This window comes from Etheostoma spectabile, chromosome 6, assembly GCF_008692095.1.
Source record: "Etheostoma spectabile isolate EspeVRDwgs_2016 chromosome 6, UIUC_Espe_1.0, whole genome shotgun sequence".
NCBI lineage: Eukaryota > Metazoa > Chordata > Actinopteri > Perciformes > Percidae > Etheostoma > Etheostoma spectabile.
In genome coordinates this window covers 19,274,433-19,296,104 of record NC_045738.1, presented here as the reverse complement: position 1 = coordinate 19,296,104, position 21,672 = coordinate 19,274,433, and the positions used below count along the sequence as shown (strand labels likewise).

Here is a 21,672-nt window from a genome sequence, read left to right as displayed (position 1 = left end):
AAAAAAAATTGTCCTTTTTTACTCTCCTTTCTCTCTTCTGTTTACTCCCTCTCCCAGGTGGCTGAATGATCATGAGTGACGTTTAGCAACTCTTCAGCTGCTGGGGAGGCTTTGGGAGAGAGCCCGCTCTTTTTTAGAGCGTCCGTGATGCTCCCCAATAAATTGTGACACTAAGACGAAACATAAGCTGGCAGCCAGCGTGTAAACCATTCAACTCCCTAGACCTTGGACATGTTATTTATTTTTTATTTTTTTCAGTGCTCCGCAGGACTCACTCCCCTCTCCTTTCACTCTCCCCTGTCATCCAGCTGGAGAATGTAAAAGCATTTCTTTTTTACTCCCGGACAAATGAGGAGAGGCAACGTGAAGGCTTGTAGTCAATGCACGACATCACCTACTACTACCCCTCCACCTTCCTCCCATACCTTACCTTCTTTTAACAAAGCCATTTTAAATTAAGACTTGAACATACACTCATTTTCTTCACTCATGCAATGAATGTGCCCCCCACATTGTTATATTAACTGTCTTGACCGAAGCGGGCCTAAATCCCTGCTGAAAATCATAGTCCTCTTCTCACCTTAGCAGGAGAGATTCGTTTTCCAATCCACTTGCCCCATGTTATTAATTTTGGTTGAATTGTGATCGAAGCAATTATTTTTTCAAGTACTTTTAGCTATTGCTTAATATTCAATGGTAACCCAAGGCCATTCTTTAGACTCTAGATTAACTGTACATCATGAAAATGGCACGGCTGTAACAAGCACAGCCAGAAACCTGATTAAGAAAAGTATTGCTCACAATGGAACCTCATGTGATTTATGTCGGTGGTAAAACCACACACACTGTGTGCAATTTCACTGTTACATTAACTTATGGTTGAGCTTCAGCCGGTCTGCTGTCCAACCCTTCATTACTGATGTCCCATTATGCGAAGCTCTGCCCCTCTAAGGCTATGAAACCAGGCTGATAACAAGTACTGCCATTTAAAAGGCCACAGTCTTCTCACTGTGTCATGTCTTATTACAAACCACTGCAAAATTTGTTTACACCCCTCTCCAGGCCTCCCAGCCCTCTATCAAGACCTGTTTCTGCAAGAGCCATCACAGTCTAAAGGGCCTTCATCAAAGAAATGGCTCTGAAAATTTCTACATTAAAGTGAAGTGCTGGTGCAGTCTGTATTTTCCTTCCTCCGCTGCCCTCTCCACAATGTTTTTTTAGGGAAATCAATCTTGTTTCCGCACAATTGCACCGATTGTAATCTATTCCTGCTTAAAAAAAAAAAAAAGCTCAACTTGAAATAGAGCCATTCATCACAGAGTAAACAACATAACAGAAGGGCCGAGAGAAGGAGCAGGGGAATGTTGAGAGAAAATGCTCTTGGTAAAGAACAGACAACAAATTGCCGGTAGAAAGGCAAACAGACGCGAAGCCTGGCAGACGTCAACGAAGGCCGTCGCTGCTCCCCGCTCTCCTCATGAGGATGTGACATTTATGAGGGAGGTGTCTTGTCTTTGCGGGCCTAATTAACATTCCACAATATGCCAGCTGGAGATGGACACCCCGGCAGTGCTGTTCCCCTTTTCACCCTCAGTCGTGTTTGTCCATGAAGTTCTTCACTTCTGTAAATGTAACTGGGTCTCAGCGACTGTTCCCTCGTGCCCCGAGGTCTTTACTGTGTGACGATGCACACAGCCTCTGCCAGTGTCGACTCAAATGTTCCGCTGTGGTCACTCTATTTGCCATTGCCAGAGGTGTCAGGCAGTGGTTTCCATAGTGACGATGTTGGGCTTGAATTGTTGGAGGTGTCAGAGCCCCAAGGGAACCACGGATCTAACATCAAGAATCTGTTCGATGCGCTGTCTTTGCCAGGTCGGTTACAGTCCTTTTGACAAATGTCAAAGAAATGTGTCACAAGCCCACAACCTTATCTCAGTACAGCAATGCATGCTGGAATATCATTCCAGTTTACACAGAACCCAATTAAAACCTTTTTATTTTTATAATTTGCCCTAAATGGAGCTTATTATTATGGTGTTTTTGCACTGCTCCTCCCAGAGTGTGTGACATCTTACGTGACTGAAGCTCGACCGGTAGTCAGACCGTGTGGCTGATTCTTTTTATTTATATTTTTCTTCTGCCATCAGTGCTGCTCATGCTAACTTCTAAATGTTGTAACAAAGGATTTCTACTAAGAAATTACCACATACTAGAGCTGTGTACCGGTACTTTATACCTAAATAACCCAGTACCAAAAAGTATCAAAACTTCTCAGTCCAACAATACCTGCATATGATCCTTTTTGTACCTAGATTTAGAAGATAAAAATGTATTTGTATAGGCGGCGAGTGATTGTCCGCTGGAGCTGCAACCCATACAGACAGTGTTTTGGTGAAGTCAAGCATGTTGCCTGTGACACCCAACAATAAAATTAAATGCATGAAATGCTGAAGGATTATTTTAAATGAAGTACTCTATTGGTATCAGCATCCATTTAAGGATACCGGTATTCTAATCTTTTTAAACAATACCCAGCCCTACCACGTGATGTTTACAGTGAATGTAAAACCTTTTGATCGGCGGTTGTCTCAATATTTTCATGTATGACTGGAATCTGGCATTTAATCACTTTACTATTCCACACAAAATATATGTTCATTCGTTTTAATCTAGATGTTTTAATGGGTGCCGCATGTTTTTATATGGAGCCTTTTTTTCATTTCTGCGTTGTTATATTAAAATCTAAGTAACCAATACAACAAAAATCTGTTTTCACTCACTGCTCATCACTGCTGTCCGCAAGCAGCTGATACATCTATTGTCTGAGCAGAAGGAGTTATATGACCAGCCACGACAGCGGGTACAACTGACAGCAAACACATGCCCGAAAATTACAGACAACAATGGTAACGTGGATGGTGGGTTTGGTAGAGAACATTATTCTTATCTGCTGGTACATGTGCTGCTCTCCTGAGTGAGTCTAAAATGTCGTCTCAACCTTTTTTAGCAGGAAAGGTTAAACGTATTCCTAGAACCCTTCTTGATGTATGGAAAAAAAAAAGTACGATAGAACAAGTGGGCAGGCAGCATGAAATAAGAGAAGAAGGCTGGAAACGGGTAGAGGGGGTTTGCCTTTTCCTGCTGTTAAACTTTATAGTTTGTATAAAAAACCCCAGATACAAATAGATTTTATTACATAAGACTGTTGAATATGTTGCTGTGTTCAGTGCCTTTCTAGGCAGAGAGCACTTAAGAGAAGAGTGATACGCACACTGTTGGTGCCAGCAGTGATATTTGAACCTCAACCAAATTACAGTGTGATGCTGTACACCAGATTTGATTCAGAATTCTCCAAAATAGCCAAACATATATACATTAAATAAATAGGCCTCCTCCTGGTGTCAGTATGAGCGTATGGGCTGTATTGGGATGTGTTCATGTTTGGCTGCTTATCAGCAGTGCAGTACGGCGCTTGTGGGGATGACAGAATTGCAGGGCTTGCTGTGTCGGCCCGAAGCTCTGAGCCTGGAACAATAGACGGTGAAAATGAGAGTGGCAGAGCGGGGTTGGGGGGGCGTTATCACTCGTGTGAAAGATAGATGCCACACAGAGCCCGGGCTGAAAGTGGGACAGCTCTCAGAAGGACAAAAGAGAGACAAGAGGCCAAGATACCGAATAGTCTCTATTTTTGGATGTCTGCAGCTTCAAAAATCAGCGGTCTGGTCAGATCTTTCAAGGACTGATTCAGCAGTCTGTGTCAGTCTTGAAGACATGACGGTCTTATAAATAATAAGCATGAATGGTTTGGAGCCCCTCAGTAAAACTGCAACTCCAATTTAGATTGTGTGCCTCTGTGCACTGGCACCTCCATCTGTAGGTGGAGTTCTCTCCCGCTGGTAGTAAATTCCAGTGACATATCATTGTCTTTGATATCCTTGATTGTGGACTCCACCTCAACTAAAACATAGCCTCTGAGTCTGTGCAGGTCTCTGTGGACTGTCTCCACTGATCAATTCCTCAGCCCATCTGTCTGACAGACTTATTCACAGGGTCGCACAGTGGGCAAGATGAACCCTCACTGCAGGAGTCTTCATTAAACCAATCCTTCCTCCTCCTCCTCCTAGCTCTCTCCAGGCCTGGGCAAAGTTAATGAGAAGATTCGATCAGCTGGCACCCCCAACTTCCTCAACTCCATCCCCCTAACCCAGCCGTTGTCTTCCTCCCACGTCAGCTTCGACTCATTCACATAGTTAACAGGGGCTACTCAGTCCTGACCTCCACTCCCACGCTAAACCGTCGTCTCTAATAGGGGTTAGACCAGTTAGGCCACCACAGCAACATTAAAATAGTTTTAGTAGTCATCATTTTTGAAAAGACAATCTTCATTTTTAAATTTTACCATAAGTTAGTTGTGTTAGCTTTGTGGTGCACTTAATACAGTAAATTGCTCCAACACTGACCACACTGGTATTACATTGATATTTGGTGTTGGCGATTAGCCAAGTTTTTCAGAATCATTTTAAGAAGATAAACTGTAGAAAGGGTCCTATCCTGTTCAAATCTAAATGGTTTTGCTAGGGATGGGCACCGAACGTCGATACTTTTATGGCACCAAACGAAATACTCCAATCCTATGAGTATTGAAAAATGATTCATATTTCGGTACCTGAGAGCGCATAATCACAAGCTTATCTGTCCTCTCTGCATATTGACAGAGAGCAGAGCTCCAACATGCACGCACGCACGCACGCATGAAAGTGCACGCATTTGCAGAAGTGCATGCAGAGTGAACTCGAGCAAACTACGTCGGCTCTGCTTTTGTTGAAGTCACAGTTAGTCATGGCAGTGCCGATAAAGTGGTTACAATTATTCAAAGCTTCACGCAGACAGCGTGATGTGATATTAATGACGAGGTGAAGGCAGTCAGGGTGCTGTGGACGTTACACTTCCTCTGAGACAAGCAGGCACAACAGTGGTTTCTATGACCTGAATACTGACTGACAGGCTGAGGTAGTAAGGCAAGGCAACTTTACTTCTACTGCACCTTTCAGCAACAAGGCAATTCAGTTACATTTCTTTGCACTTAAGATAGTAGATCTTTGACAACAGGGCGGTCACCAAGTTTATTGTTAAAGGTTTGTGTCATTATGCAGTTCATTAAAAAGTCTTTGTTGTTTACATTCCTTTGCATTTTAGTTGATTCAATATTAGCCTATACATATTTTTATGTTCATGTTGTGGCAAAAAAAAGTTCTTATTTTGTTAATTTTTGCCCAGTTGGGATTGACGCCAATCCTGAGCATTTGAAGTAGTTGACAATGTTTACAGTAAACGTCTGCACTGTAAGAAGCAGGAAGCAAGACCTGTAAATAGACAGTATTACATGCTGCTGCAGGTAGGGGCAGTCTGGGGGTGTCTGACAGGGTGGGGGGAGCGTGGCATCACGATGATGGCTCTCCATCGTGATGCCGATCAACCATCCCGGTCCCTAGTATTAATGTTACTCTGAGTGAGCAGTGTTACAGATTCTTTTAATTTTGTAAACCGTTTTGATTCACAATTAAGGTGGTAAATAAAAGTTTTGTGTTTAATGCATTTTTGTTGCCTATGGTATCGAAAAAAGTATTCTTAAGAAACCGGCATCAAAAGATTTTGAACAATGCAATTTTCAGCACGGAGATAATTAAAAATGAAAGATCACGAATATATGGGCAACTTAAGCTCGGAAGAAATCTCGTCCGTGTTAAATAATGTGTATGTTAGAACTAGGGCTGCAGCAACCAATTCATTTCATTAGCTCTCTTTTCTCGTGTAATCAGTTAGTTGTTGGGTCTGTAAAATGTTAGAAAATTGTGACAAATGTCAATATAACATCCTCAAACTTCCTGTTTTGGCCACAACTCAAAGGTATTTAGTGTACTGCCCCCCCGATACAACTCTTTTTTTTTTTTTTCTTTTTTTTGTATTCTTCAGTCCTTTTACTGTTCTTCAAACTCTTTTTGTTAACTCCTGGCCGGCCGCTGCCTTACTTTTTCTTTTTTTTATAACGAATGACCCAAACTGATGAATCGATTATCAAAATAGCTAGTCATTAATTTATTGTTGACAACTAATCCTTTGCAGATCTAGATAGAACCTCTCTGAAGTGTGTGTGTGTGTGTGTGTGTGTGTGTGTGTGTGCGGTTGGGGTGTGTGTGTGTGGTGTGGTGTGTGTGGTGTGTGTGGTGTGTGTGTTGTGTGTGTGTGTGGTGTGTGTGTGGTGTGTGTGTGTGTTGTGTGTGTGTGTGTGTGTGGGTGTGTGTGTGTGTGTGTGTGTGTGTGTGTGTGTGTGTGTGTGTGGTGTGTGTGTGTGTGTGTGTGTGGTGGTGGTGTGTGTGTGTGTGTGTGTGTGTGTGTGTGTGTGTGTGTGTGTGTGTGTGTGTCTTTCTGCTGGAGAAATTGATTTGCTGTGATGGATGGCATCAGGGGCACTGTACAGGTCTCAGCCTGTCGCTGAATCACATCTTTAAACTAATTTCGTGGGCACAGCGGAGCCGTTGTGCTTTGTCCCCGAGCTCGGAGCCTGGCTCGTCTTACCGCCCTGCCGAAGCTTGCATGCCAATTACCCCCACCAACCTGCCAAGAAGAGCAGGCAAAACAAGAAAATAAAGAAGTATTGCTCACTTGCTAAGGCAAACACTTGGCTTTAGTGTCCTTGTTTTTGCATGCCATAGGTAGCAGGGACAGTAGCGCTGGGTAATGTCCTACAGACGATCCCTCACTTAATTTGATTATTCTCGTCATTGTTAGGATACATGTACTTGTCATAGCAAGGATTTCAGCTTGATTTACCACATCTTGACATAGTCTTGGGTTTTCTAAGTAGGGTGAAGGCTTCCGATCTGTCTTCAGACTATTGAGCTCATTGGACAGTTTACCTTCTATGTGCTTTGCAGAGTGATGGAAAAGTGAAACTGAAGGATGAAGAAGAAGAATGTCAAAAAGTGGTTTTGAGCAGTAGAATCAATTTCAATCAAGACACTTTTTCATTATGCTTTCATTTTTTATTTTCCATGGACTGTTGCACTTTGTACAGGTATTGAGTTGTGACTGGAGTTTGGCGTCTGGGAAATGTCTTGAATTGAAAGTTTACATTGCAGCCAAGTTTAATGGTTTGTTTTTGAGAGAGATGGTGACCTCTGACCGAGAAAGGATTATAAGCTGCATCTAGATTCACCTGGTTAGTAGACTATAATGGCATGCATGTACAGTACGGGTCAAAGGAAAAATGATGTCCTTTTACATTGTTAAATGTACTTGATGTTCAGTGTCTTAGAATGTGGTAGTAAATAACTTGGTGCAACAACTGCAGAGAGTGAGCATACATTTAATTGAAGTCTAGGTGCTTTCGGTCATGGTGAGAAGCTTATATGAGCACTCTATAATCATGGCTGTGCACCTGACTCAATCTGAAAAACAGCAGTGTGATGCCATGTGGCTCATTCATCTACCGCAACGTTAAAGTGTTACTCCAGTGATTTAGTATCGCTCTCCAAGAGACTGGTTTTAAACACTCCACAGCAGTACAGACCAAAAGATATCCTGACTTTTAGTATAGGTTAAGCTACACAAAGAATGGATTCTACATGGGTGGTGGTGATGATGTGGATATGACACATGCCTTTTGTGTGGGAGATCTGGGTTTGATTCCCACGTTGATACATCCACCAATGTGTCCCTGAACTAGACACTTAATCCATAGTTGCTCCAGAGGCCTCTGACATATATATCAATTGTAAGTCTCTTTGGGTAAAAGCGTCCGCTAAATGACATTTAATGTACATTTCCCACAATGCAAACAAAGCTTTTTTTTAAATTTCCATTAGTTCATTGTTAAATGCCTGTCCAACTCCAATGCCCCCAGGTTTTTAGCTCAGGCTTTCTGTTATAAGTTTTTAGTCTAAGTCCAGACGGAGATCTTTAAAGGAGGGATGCTAATTTAGATTTTGTTTCAGGAGTGCAGCCAGTGTTTGACACAGTGTTAAAGTGGCTTTAGGGTGGATTTATTCTTTAACATTGGTGAAACAGTCCCGTCTCCTAGGACATGCTGTATTGATGGCCTGCCCAGATGCAGGTACTGTTAGTAAGCTGATGCAAACATTAAACTGACAATATTGTTCTGGTCATATCTCTCTGAGCCCCCCAGGAAATCCCTGGCGATCTCATTTCTCCTCCCCTTTACAATCAGACGGAGGGATTCATGGCAGAGGGGTGGGACCTCAAACCTGTATAGAGTTTGTAGTGCATTAAGATGAATGCAGCCGTCTCGCTGTCAGATGATGAATTGTGGGCTCCAGGGGAGGCTCTCTGCTATGTAAAAGAGGCGCTTGCAGTACATGGCACTTTCATCAATCAGGAGGGTAGAAGTGCTGTAATGTTACACTGCAGAGAGAAGAGCCTCTGTTTATGTGCAGATTCTTTGTTTGGATAATGCTTTGGCCCCTCTGTGGTAAAAGAAACATGATTGGGTTGTGCATTACTGACACATTTAGGTGGCTGAAGTCATTGTTTTGGGCTTCACTCGGAGTTATCCCGCTGTGTAATCAGCTGTTCTCACACAGGTACATTGTTGCCACATCTACCCTACAATTTCCTTGTTTCGCTCAGACGGCAATATCAAGGTCTCAATTAAAGTGACCCCCGGGATCTCGCATTCACACTTCCTCACAAAGCCCGGCAGAGCTCCCTGACAGGGAGCCTAACTCCGCTTAGTCAACGCTACAGAAGCCCTGGAGATGATTTTTGGGCATGGTGCAATGCCCCCGGTGGAATGGCGCCATGTAGCAGCAGAGTTGCTCCGCTCCAGCGAGCAGAGAGGGTCATAGGGCAAAAACAGGTGAACAAGGCTGATGTCATTCCCAGGTGACAGGTGGAGAAAGAGGTTTTTCCTGTTTGCTTTTTTGCTTGTTTTTTTCCTTTTATGTTTTTCCTTTTCTGTTTGGTTCAAACTAGAGCTCGGCAATAAATTAATACCAAGAAGTATAATCTGGAATTTATTTATAGAAATATGGAAATAAAATTAGTTGTCCAGTCCAAGTCTTTAAGGCGGTGTTAAAGTTAATTGACAGCAATTTCTGCGCTTATTTGAGTGTTTTAGCACAAGTCTTCCAAAATCACCAATAGCCCTCACAATATATCATGTATTGATACTTATACAGTTTTTTTTTTTTTTTTTTTTTTTTTTTTTAAATACTCCCAATATTTGACTTTTTCCCCGAAACAACCCCATCTGTATTTCAAGAGGTTTCTCATTTGAATTTATATCATGACAAGGGCTAGGTGTCTATTTGAATTGAATAAGGAAATGTGTTTCGACAATTTGAGTGTCTAGTCTGATACTTCTTCAGTCTCCGGGCTTGTTGTTTGCCCAGACGTTTCGTGACCTAAATCAGGAAATCAAGAACGTTTTCCAATTTGAGACATTTGGTCCACGTAAAGTTCTCGCAAGACTGTGTGTTAAGACATCAACCCCATTTAAAAACATTAAAAAGTGAAATGCATTTGTCAAATGCATTTCACTTTAAGGCATTGTCTCAGTAACCATGCAGGAACTGGTATCCTATTAGAACCAGTGTTGAGAATTATACCCAACCTTGATAAATACTGTTATAGGTACATAACATACGTCTGTGTTTTATTCATGTAGCCACTCCCTACCCACCACTACACTTTAAAATTTTTATTTTTTTTATTAATCTGTCCTCTACCTGTATTTTCTTTCTCTCTCTAAAAACGGCACCTTCTTATAGCTCACAGGATCTAAAGGTTTTCCTGATTTCTTGTCGCTGATCTCCCACCATAGCTCTAGCTCTCTGTTCTCTCGTCCCTCCCTTCCCGTTGCTACTCTCTCATTCTCTCTGCGTGAGGTCGCCCAGTCGTGGCACTTCTTGCGGTGGAAGGTGTGGTGTAACCCTGGCTGTTTTTGGCAGATAAGCCTCAGCCTGCCCACCTGCTTCCCCGCTGCTCGTCAGCCAAATAGGACTAGCACTGTGACAGACTCGGCGGCAGGAGGGTGCCACCTCGACGGATCCACCACAACCGTCTCACCGCTTCCTATTCTCTTCCCTGGGAAGGATGGAGAGCATCCAAATCTCCTTGAAACAAAGAGAAAATGTAAAAAGTCTTCAAAAAAGAAAAACTATTGAGTGAGGAAATTGCTCCCTGTGTCTATTTCAGACGCTGGATTTTAAATTTATTTTATTTATCTCTTTTTCAACAGACCCGGCCGAAATGGCAGCACAGTTTGCAAAAGACAAGCCGACTAGTTGACAAGGTGACTGACAGAAGAAAAAGAAAAATTGACATTGATGAAATTTGTAGGCGTCCGACTCTCGGGCACCCGTGTTTTCAGCGTTGATTCCCTTTTTAATTGATTTGTTACTGCGCTAATGACGGTTATAACATCAAGTTGTCTTCTTTGATGATCCAATCACGGTGGCTGTCAGGGAGGCGCTCCCGTCCCCAGGCACTCTGAGCGCATCCTGATGTGAATGTATGAAAGCCAGCTGCACGCTGGTGGATGTACAGCACTGAGTCGAGCAGTCCGTGTTAGATTTCTGTGCCTTGAGCCAAAGAAGTGATTGCCTGGTGAAAAGCATCATGGTAAAGGTCAATAAACAGCAGCTCAGTTATTGTGTGGCAGATTGAAAAGGAAATTATTTTGTGGTGGAGGCAGAGAGTGTGCGTGTGTGTGCGCATGTGCATGCAACCCCTTGCCCTGTTCTTTCCGTTGAGGGTTTCTCTTGGCAGGGAGTCTTCCAGCTGACCTGTCAGTGTTAGTCAGCCTACAGGACTGGGAAATGACCCACCACGAGTCTCAACCTGGGGCCCTGCAACCTCTTTTGGCTGTTCCCTTCTAGAGCCCGACCGATAAAATCTTTTAAAGAGCGATACGAATATTTTTTATTTTTTATTTTTTTTAAATTCAATATGCCGATACATGTTTTTAAAAAAACAGAAACATGTTACAAAACAAGCTGATTTCCCTGAAATTATGTATTTGTAGTTATTTAGAATATAGTGCCTTTATTGTCATTATACACAAGTGTCGTACCTGTGCAATGAGATTGAAGCAACCCCTTTCCAGTGTCAACACGAAATATACAAAAAAGAAGTGGGGGGGGGGGGAACTTGGTGCACAGTTCCTGAGATCAACTACATACATATATAGTTATGAGTTCTCAAATAATAAAATAATTTGTTTTGTTGTCACAACAGAACAGTGGAACCTCAAAATATATTAATTATATACAAACTTAAGGTACAAAACTTAAAGTCCAAAAAACATATTAACAAAACAATTATCATTGTTGCCAACAGGGACGTTGTAGAGTGCCCTCTGGTGGACAAACCATGCAACGCCAACGCTCATAACACGGTTGACAGTCAGTTTTTTTTTTTTTATATTAAGAATCATTTCTCATAATTTGATGATAGATTAGTGGATCGATCGATCCACTATAAATACAATAGATTGGGAGAAGGCCTAATATCGGCCTGCCAATATATCAGTCGGGCTCTATTTCCTTCACACTGTTGCTCCCAAACTGTATTTTTTTTTTTTTCTTTTTTTTTTTTAACCTGCTTTATATTCACTCCTCCTTCACCTACTGTGTTTTCTCTCACGTAGGCAGAATCACTTACTTTCTTTCTTTTCTCCAGAGACTAAATGTTTCCTGTTTGCAAGGCTTCAATAAGAATCACTTAATGTAGTGAGAGAAGAGAGTCCTGGTTTTTCATAGACCACTGAAAACGTTCCAGGAAGAGGACCGGCCTCAACAGCCTGTCTTGCTTTCTATTTTTTTTTGGCCATGTCTCATGCTCTTCTATAATGTCCAAAATAAGTTTTTCCTTTTTATTTTTCACTTACATCCTGCAGTTAATGTATTCCCTCACCATAATCTGTACCCTGCCTGCCCTACCTGCAAGTTCATTAAGAGTTTTTTTTTCCATTTGTGGAGTTTGACTCTGGGAGCACATCCTCGCCTGCACTGGCCAACACGCCTGCACTTTTCCTCTGATGGTGGAGAGAAGGATGATGGAAAGGGAATGATCCTCATGGCACAGACATCAGTCAAGCTGACAAATGGCAGCCCTAAACTTGGAAAGCCATTAGCAGGCCGAGGCTGCAGTGAAGCCGGGCCAAGCCCTGCTGATTTCCATGAGTCCCCCTTCCAAAGCGCAGGCCTTTGCCACGCCACGACATGGCGGTGGGTGTTCGCACCACCGCTCTGCCCCTTCTGGCCTTCGCAGCCAGCATGTTGACATAGGGCCGAGCCCCAGTCATTACTGGACGGACCCTCCAAAGAAACATGAAGGGTTTGGCTGTCCAACATATATATATTTTTTTAAATTGTTTATTCAGTTATGACTCATACAATTGGCAAAGGACTCTGTGGGAGTTAGCAAGTGCTCTGACTGGCATTATGTATTTACTGGCCAGTGTATACAGTTAACATTTATGTCATGATTCCGAGTGGAATCTGGACAAACTACAGCAGTTTTTGGATTACGGCTCATGTGCTGAATTAAAGCGACTGTGAAGCCAAAGTTGTTGCTGTCTGATATTGAATAGTTTCTCCTTTTTTCTTTTTTTTTTTTATATCTTAATTGCTCTTCTTGTGAGCAGCTCTCCTTCTCTTGTTGGACACAGACCAATTTGGAATCATTTTGATTTTCAATCAGATTTTCACTACATGGACTATGCAAAAATGGTTTTTTTGAGCTTCTCTTAGAAAACCAAGTGAGATGTTAGCTTGTTCTGCTTTTTGACTGAGCTTCACAGAAAAGAACATGTGTTCAGCAACCGCTTTGTTTTTCTATTTGTGTCTTTGTTTCAGCGGCTGCTTTTGTAAAGGAAATATTGTTTCTTTTTGTTTAAACAGAAATAAAGAGTCCGTAGGAAGGGAGGGCAGAGGGGGAGAGAAACAACAGCTTGTCTAAACACTGTGCCAAAACTCTTCTACAGTTACTGTAAAATAACACTGAAGACACTAAGGGATGTGTACAGGGATGTCTATGAAATCATGTCAGATTCTGAAACTTGTCTTAAAAAAAAAAAAAAAAAGCCAGGAAAAGGAATCTGGGTCCACAAACGAAATATTGAGGAAGAAACCTGACATTTAGAAATACATAGATGATGATTGGTGGAAGATTAAGTTCAGACAACACTGCTCTTAAGAGCTCGCAAAAGAGATGCGGAATAGACCGTTATGTACCGTGACATCGTCTGCTATAGACCAAGATGAAGTCGGCGTCATTTCAGTGCGTGCGTGCGTGGTGCGTGCGTGCGTGCGTGTCCAACCAACAGGTTAGGGGAGAGAATGTCACCCTACAGGAAATGATGCACAGAGAGATATAACATGGAATGTTGCCCCACTGTTCTCAGACCAGCTACTTTGTTGAGTTATGGAGCGAGTCTCTTTAACTTAAAACCAGAGAGAAAATATCACGGCGATAAACGTTTGGAATAAAACCTGTGAAAATGAGGCATTGAGTAAGTAATTAATTATCATTACGTCTTCTCTGTTGAAGAACACTTAGTAGCTCTGTTTGAGGTTATACTTTGGTATTTCCTGAAGTTGCAGGCTTTATTACAGTGTGAAAACAGTTCTTGTAACCTTTGCCTTTTCCAACGCACCTGCTCCAGAAAGTGTGAAAAGTGCTTTTAAATTGAGATTTGTCTAGTTAGCGTTTTTTTTTGTTTTTTTTTTTCTATTTAAATAATAGCCTCAAACTACCACCTTTGACATATAGACCCAGATGTTTATTCTTTCCACTGTGACCCTCAAGAAGGTAAATGGAAACAAAAGAAACAGAATTAAAGTAAACAAAGAGTGATACTTGTTGCCCACGTGTTATACAAATGAGCAAACGGGCACTAAGTGTCCAGCAGTTAATTAAAGGAGCAGTGTGGGGGATTAAGTGTCATTAAGTGCTGAGTTTTTGCAACCAACTGAATACCCATCACCCCTCCCTTTCCAAATGTGTAGTACTACACGGTTTAACAAAAAGAGTTTTTTTGTTTGTTTGTTTTTTCAAAGACAAAATTAACTTTAAATAGTCCGAAGTCACCACATTGAGGTCATTACCGATCACGTAATGCACACAGATGGAAGGGGCTGCCGGTCTAACTAGCCGTGACTGTGAACTCTTATTGGAGTTCTTTTGCTTTGATATATTCTATTTGACCTTTTATTCAACCAGGACGGTCTTTTGAGATGGAAAGCTTCTTTTTATTTTTTTTTGTAAGCGTCCTGGCCAAGATGGCCGCACATTCAGGCTCTAAAGGAAGAGGATTGAGAAAAGGAGCGAGGGGAAAACCATACCTGAAACATACCATATTTTAACAGAAAACCAGGACAAAATGAAACCGATGTACAAAAACACAAGACTTCCATTTGGCCATTTCTGTCCTTAACAATGTCCATGACTCAGTTTTTAAAGCCTGTCAACGTGACCGATAACACGAGTGTTTGTAATTTCCAAAAAGATGAAGCGGCCCACCTAAAGGCTTATTTTGTGGCAATGTTTGAGAATATGCACTCAAAATTGAAAACCTTCCATAAGAGTGAAACCCCACTTAGTTGGAAGCGTTTTCTGGCATTAAATGGTGTCAGTGAGTCACTTAGACCAAGTGCAGGACAAGTGCATCTGTCTGGTGCTTCAGACATAAAGGACATTATCTGTCACTGCACTTATTACCAGCCTCTTGCATTTAGATCGTATGTGAACTCTTGACAACCTTCATTAACTTTGAAATGATTAGTTAGTGTTTCACATAAGCCGTTAAACCGCCCCCCACCCACCAGCCGTCGGCAATCTACCTGTGGTGGGATTGTCTAGCTGAGGCTGCCTGTTGCACAGATTTTATAGACAATATGAAATCTCATCTACCGCCTTGATGCCTTGTTTACCAAAGAGCTCTGCACATCGGGGAACGGGCAAACGGGAGCTTAAGAGTGTGGCCGTTGAGGGGGGGGGAGATAGCGTTGACAAGGCAACAGGAGCTCATTATATCCTCGTCTATGCCGGTCCACGGCGCGCCGTTGATGGGTGCCAGAGGAGAGTTTGGAGCACACAGATGGGGTTGCACGTACGTTGCACACACAAGACTGTTGAGCAGGAATAACACGTCCATGGATATGACATGTCGGCGCTGTAATCCAGGATTACCTGTGTGCCTTGCTGTCCTTTGCAGTGTGTCTGCATGTCACATGTTCCATATCAGACGAGATAACAAACGGTGGCTCAGCCTCAACTGCGGCGGGACTGTGTTTGATCTGTATTGTCAAGATACAAAATGTGTGCAGCGGGCGCCCGGCTTTGTCACTCTCCCTCCGCTCATCCTCTGCTGACCAGTTTTTGACAGGATGTGTGACGCGGGGACAGGTGACACTGAGGCAGTTCAGGTGGAGGGGAAGGATGTATGTCGTGTTGTCAACATACCAGACTACTGCTCATATCTGGTTTTGTCTGGGGCAGTGATCCCATCAACTGTACTAAAGAATGCAAACCAAATCTGCTGCAGGAATCAGCTTTCATTGACATTAAGAAGGCGTAAACAGGCAGAGACACAATAACAACTGCTACTTCTGTTTAGTATGAAGCACATTTTAATATTAGTGTGTCAACACTTCCCTTTCTGCTTAAGTTTTAAGGAACACGTACATCCCTAAACACTTTGAAAGCAAAGGATAAGAGAAGGTCCTAGTAGCCATAAGATCACTACATTTTATTACAGAGACGCCAGCTATCAAGTCAAAGACCTTCTGAATAGGAAGTTAAACTTTTAAATAACTTTATTTAATCAGGCAGGGTTACTGAGTTCTTTTTCCAGAGATACATGAAAACAAAAACATTTAAAGTGAGCATCATGAAACCACGCATCCACTTTACCAGAAATTATGGCCACAATTTAACAAAGTTATGAATTTAAACTGGTGGCTCCAACACAATAAAAGGTTGTTGTTGAACTTTACACAGCATGCAGGGCAATTTTCTTTTTTCCTTTTTTTTGTTTTTTTTACTATTGCTGGATTTCCTTTTTAGGTTTGACTTAGGCATCAGCCCCAGATAACAGCCAAGCTGACTGTCTTGCTTTCTTTTTGTTGTTGCAACTCGTTGTTTTCCATTGAACACTGGTTGTGCCATGGCAGCTGTCTCTGCTAATTGGTGGATGTTGTAGTCTACTTTGTTGCATTCAAACTTGAGTAGTGAAATGTTTGTCATGCACAAGTTTCGTCCCTCAAGATCCAATTTGGTACCCGTTTTTTCCACATGATCCTCCATAAAAATGTCATGTAGGTTTATGCAGTTCACACTGATTAGAAAACTAGTTAGAAAAAAACTTGAGAATTGGACACTTTTCAGCCTCAGCGAGGGAGCGAGCCAAAGAGATCTACATCAGCAGCTCTGTGGATGTGGACGGTCCTCAGAGATTGCCTTGGACTGCAGCCACTGGTCAGATTACATACAGCCACAGGAGTCTGGAGAAGAAAAACCTCCAACGAACAGCCCCGACTCGTGCCTTTGTTCAATCCCCATCCTTAACATTTCATTCTAGAGTGCGACGACTTATTTCCTCTGAGTTTTCGTGTCTTTACAGCAAATCTTCCTTTGCACAATGTTTTCTGCTGCCGGTGTTTACCGAGGGAACTGACTTGGGGAAAGGGATTTAGTGTTGTTCATGATGTGCATGATTTTAGTTGGGAGCACTGTGGTACCCTGCAGATGTTTTAGTTCGCACAAATAGTCGTATAGCTCAGAGAGCAGGCACAGATTGGACATCCTCACTTGTGTGCATAATTTGCGAACGTCCAAATATTTTCTCCAAGGGCAAAGGAAATGTTGCCAAAGTCAATGTTCATGCCGAGTTGAACAGTACAATAACACTGCGATTACATAAACCATTAGTGAATTTAATCAAAGGGTGACTTGTAAGACCCACAGAGAAAGTATAACATGACATGTTGCTGTCATTTGTCGAACGTCTTTGTAAATGGTCCTTTACAGCACAGGTGCATGTTTTCTTTTATAGCTCCATTTTTTATTTATTTTTTGGTCATACACACAAAGGATTTTTGTGTTGTAATACTTTAGAAGTCACGCATCAGAGTTCTTCACATTTTAACTAATGATCGAACAGTAACAACATCCCAGACAGAACAGCAACCAAGAAATGAATTCAGTAGCAGTGTAAAGTATTTGGGTTCAAAGGCAGGAACAAAAGCACGCACAAGGCATAACTGTTTTTATGTATGGTGCCTTTCCAAGTATTATCTGAAAAATGCAGATGTTTGAGTTAACTTGATTGCTTTATGTAGGGTTTGCTGAGTCTGCAAAACAAGACTTGTCTCTCACTACGGGCAGGACAGCTTCTCAAAGACCATTTGCTCTTTCAGTGCCTTGCTCATAGGGCTGTACACAGTTATTGTTGGGACAGTGGAGGGACACTTTTCAAGTTCACCCTTGGGAACAGCATGGAGAAAAGGTTTATTGCAAAGTTTTGACTTCACACAATCTTAATTATGGAAGATGTCTTCAAGAGCACCTGAAGGTCACATGAAAAGGACCACACGTGAAAACTGATTGAGCGCTCTGCTTCTGTGTTTAGCATACACAGAAGTCTTGATGTCAATACATTGACGGGCTAAGTGTTTCCTCTCTGTCAACATATAGGGCCTATACTGATGCCACAGTTCCCTTCATTGCTATTTCTTTGTCAGCTCACATGAAGTTCACTTGACATTTTCCAATTTATCTGTCAAATTTACTGGCAGGACGGAGAGAAGAAAAACAACATACCAAGGAAACACATACACAGATACAACACACTCTGTGTATTATATTTGGCCAACAACAACAACAACAACAACTGAGAGATTCACTAAGACAAATAAAATATGAAAAGATATTCATACATCCAAATTGATGCGTCCCAGTGGGAGGGAGACAATTGCTGTAATGGGGAAAAAGGTGGGTGGCAAGATGCAAAAAGAATGGCAGTCTGTCTTACTCTCACACAAATATTCTGTAGAAAAGAGCCCAAAGAAATGTATGTGTGCCTGCAGAGGAAAGTATTTGTATCGTTGTGTTTGCATAAATATAGGAGTTGGGGTGTTTATAGCAGGGGAAAAAGGCGCCTTTCAGTATAATGTGCTCTTTAATAAAGACACAGGTTGGCAGATTGGGAGTGTCAGTGCTTGTGGCATGCAGCCTCTTCAGGTGATTTATGAGCGCGCTGCTAGGCTATTACGTTATGGGCCCAGACCTATTCAGTGAGGGTGATAAGAGCAGCCCACCTCTATTGAAACACTGCAGGTACAAGCGTTTTGTTTTAGTGGAATATCACTGCTTTTTGATAAAGGAATTAAGTGTGAGGAGAATCTAATCATGTTGTCTGCGCTGTAGCTCATCTATGAGGTTAGCGTTTGTGCTTTTGTCCTTCAGAGTTTGCAGAGCATGTTCAAGGGAAGATGGCTTGGAATTGTTTGCTTCTTCATTGAATTTCAAATTTTTGATCTCTTTATTGTGGAAACAATGTTATGCATCAGTTAGACTTGCATGAAATAGCAAAACCACAAGTATGTTTTTTTTTTTTTTTTTTTTTTTTTTTTTTTTTTTAATTTTATTTAAACCTCTTCAGGACTGCCTCCATTTATTCTAGAACAAATCTCACCGGAATAATTTGTCCTTCAATTCAAAACCATACCTCTGGAAGAAAAGGTGCACGTCTGCAATTTCCTCCCACTCTGTGTGGCTTTGGGCCTGGCCTCGTGTTGGCAGAGAGGCCAGAGTTCACGCTGCAGAGCGTCGCAGCCGAAAGGCCAGTTGTCAACCGCCGGCGGAGGGAAAAACAATGGGGCATCAGCCAGACCGGTTTGCAAAGAGGACGAGTCAGGGTCGCTTTCAATTAGCACAGCATCTCGTCACTGCAGTGAGCCACAGGGGCTGGGAGGAGGAGGAGGAGGAGGGGGAGGGGGAGGCAGGAGGCTGCCTTGGGCTTAGGGAAGGAGAAATGAAAGAAAGCAGGTACAGACCAAGACAGACAGAACTAAAGGTAGAGAGACAATCTCAGTCAACAAAAAGTCATAATTCTAATGGGATCATGCATTTTGACTTCATTGTAAATTCAGCATAAACTGATTATGGTCCATACATTGTCATCTTTATTTGTGGTTGTTACATGTCTCTCAGTGACAACAGTGTTTATGAAGTTCATATATTACAGCAAGCCAAACCGTACAGTGTCAACCACAACCAACTTCCAGCAAGTACTGGGTCACATGGTGCATGTGGGAGTCCGATTGTGAGTATCTGGCATAACCTTCAATTGGGTATAGGTCTTTACAAAAATCAGTGATGTCAGAATGGGAAACCTGTCGCCAAATCCAAAGTATTAACCAACTGAGAGCCGGGGTGGATGATGTGTTTGGTTCATCGAACCTGCTTTCTTTCAAAAGTATCAAAAGAACTGGGTTTTGTCTGTCTTTGGATTTTCAGGATTTTTGTTTATCACAGTCCTTTAGGCACCTAAAGGCCAACGGCAACTCTTGACGGTTTCTGAATGCTGGATTTGTTGGTTTTATTGCCCTTTGGGATGATGTGCCAACCGAGTCCAGTGTTTGTCAGTCCAACCAAGCTCCATCTTTAGACATTTGGTGCTAATGCGGTAGAGTGAAGCAGAGAGCAGCTTTGTCAGATATGAGGGACCGCCTCAGAACTGCCTCCCAACAGGATGGAAAAAGCTGGATAGTTAATGGGTCTAATATTCTGCTTCATCCTGACAGCCCTTCAAGCCTAAATACTCATCTCACTGTCAAAGATACTGATAACGACCAGTCTCCTTGTGACATGAGATTAGTGGTTCAAAAAGCAGGCACAACTGTATGTTGGCGAAGCCCGTCTTTGGGGCTCCACCTTTCCATTTCTGATGGCGACATTACGTAAGGGCTGTGAGATTGAAATGGATGTATTTTTTTGCATTTGGGCCAATTTTGTGTCTGACAGGCTTCTGAGAAACTATTTGTTTTCAGAAGTGGAAAACGGCAGAGTTATTGTGCTAAACATACCAATGCACGCTGAGACATGCATGATACGAGTCCCAATGGTCTGACGGTGTAGAGGCAGGTTGAGACAAATAATCCAGCTCCATATTTGGAAGGCATTATCCCCCCAGAAGTGTGAGGCTATTTATGTTGAGTGTGGGTGTATGTAAGGAGTGTGGCCATACCAATGTGCCAATTAGGCCTGTACTCAGAAACTAATGCACTTGTACCTGCCTCTCCACTAACTGGGAATGAAGACATGACTTTGAACGAATTGCTGCAGTGTTGTCAATAAAGGGCTTGAATGAATTTAATGTTTAAGCCTAATGCCAGAGTTAATAATGTATTCAGTGTTTCATTTTGATATGAGGATGGAAATGTTCCAAAAGAACTTTTGGACCAAGAGACACTTTTACTGTCATTCAAACCAAGGATAATTGAAATTAAGTGGAACAACTTCCCACAGTTAAGTCCTGATCAATTCGGCAATAAATGTCCTCAAACAAAACTGCATTGCATTTATCATGTTAAAGGTTATACAATGACAATAAATGCCCAGTGATTGTTTTTTAATTTCAAGCAAGTATCAGTTTGGAATCCTGACACTCAGTTTGGTCCAAACTGAGCTGCCACAATAATTAGTGTCTTAGACATTTGAGATTGCAAAAATCAAACTTCAATTTTTTGTTCAGATTCTTTCAGCAGCTTTACCTTTTTAGTTTGTAGCCTGGAACTCCAGAGCCAAATCTGACAGATCAAGGGTCTGGCATTGAGTAATGAAAGTCACCCATCTTGAGGGTGCTTTTGAAAATCTCACTGCACACAATTGGGTAACACTACGACCAATCACAACAACACTGGGTGACAAATCCAGAGCCCCATACTCTTAGCTAAACTGTCGTCATCTGTTTAGCTCGCCTCTGGCCCCGCCTACATCAGATACACCGATGTGATTGGTGCAGCTCGGCTACAAGGGCATAGTTAATGAGCAGCATTACTCGATGCCAGAGTAACTCGCTGAGCAAATTCAAATTGTGCTCTCGCAAGAACTCTTAATTTTCAGGGTAATTAGTTTGCCCCTCAGACTCAGAAATTTATGCCACAGCTTTGATGTGTGTTTTATTAGTTTTATCTCCAAAGGACAACGGGGAGATTAAGTGGAACTCAATCTCCCCACACCTCTGCACCCCTTAGCAAATGGCTGTGTTCAGCACCACTATCATTACACACATTACATGAAAACTGGAGAGTAGTGGGCCTTATCATGTCATGTTTTCCAGATAGTGATAGCTAACGAGACATAAATGTGCAAATGGGAGTGGGAAAATTGTCTCAAATGTAAACGGCAAATAACAGCAGTGTCATCTTCCGTTAGCGGTGTGGACAGTGCAGCGGAGAGAGGCCTGTGGAGAATTGAGCAATTTATTAGACATTTTTAAAGTAATAGTCAGTGGGTTGGACATTGATTGAATTCTTGTTTATTACACAGACTCTGGCTATTATTTCCTGAGTTGTACATCTCAGAGGAGAGGAGATGAGTGATTCCTAATCTGAAAAGTCTTTTTTTTTTTTTTTTGGTGGATAT

At 42.1% G+C, this 21,672-nt stretch overlaps 1 protein-coding gene and 1 long non-coding RNA gene across 2 annotated transcripts in view; one reads left to right on the top strand and one right to left on the bottom strand.

The window, feature by feature from the left end:
- Window positions 1-5,087, bottom strand: part of LOC116690564 (uncharacterized) — a 13,679-nt gene extending 8,592 nt beyond the window's left edge. Inside the window, exon 1 of the long non-coding RNA XR_004332286.1 lies at window positions 4,793-5,087. This is a non-coding gene — a long non-coding RNA (uncharacterized LOC116690564). The remainder of the gene's footprint in view (window positions 1-4,792) is intronic.
- Window positions 1-21,672, top strand: part of sema6cb (semaphorin 6Cb) — a gene marked incomplete in the record, with an annotated part of 158,875 nt that overhangs the window by 36,779 nt on the left and 100,424 nt on the right.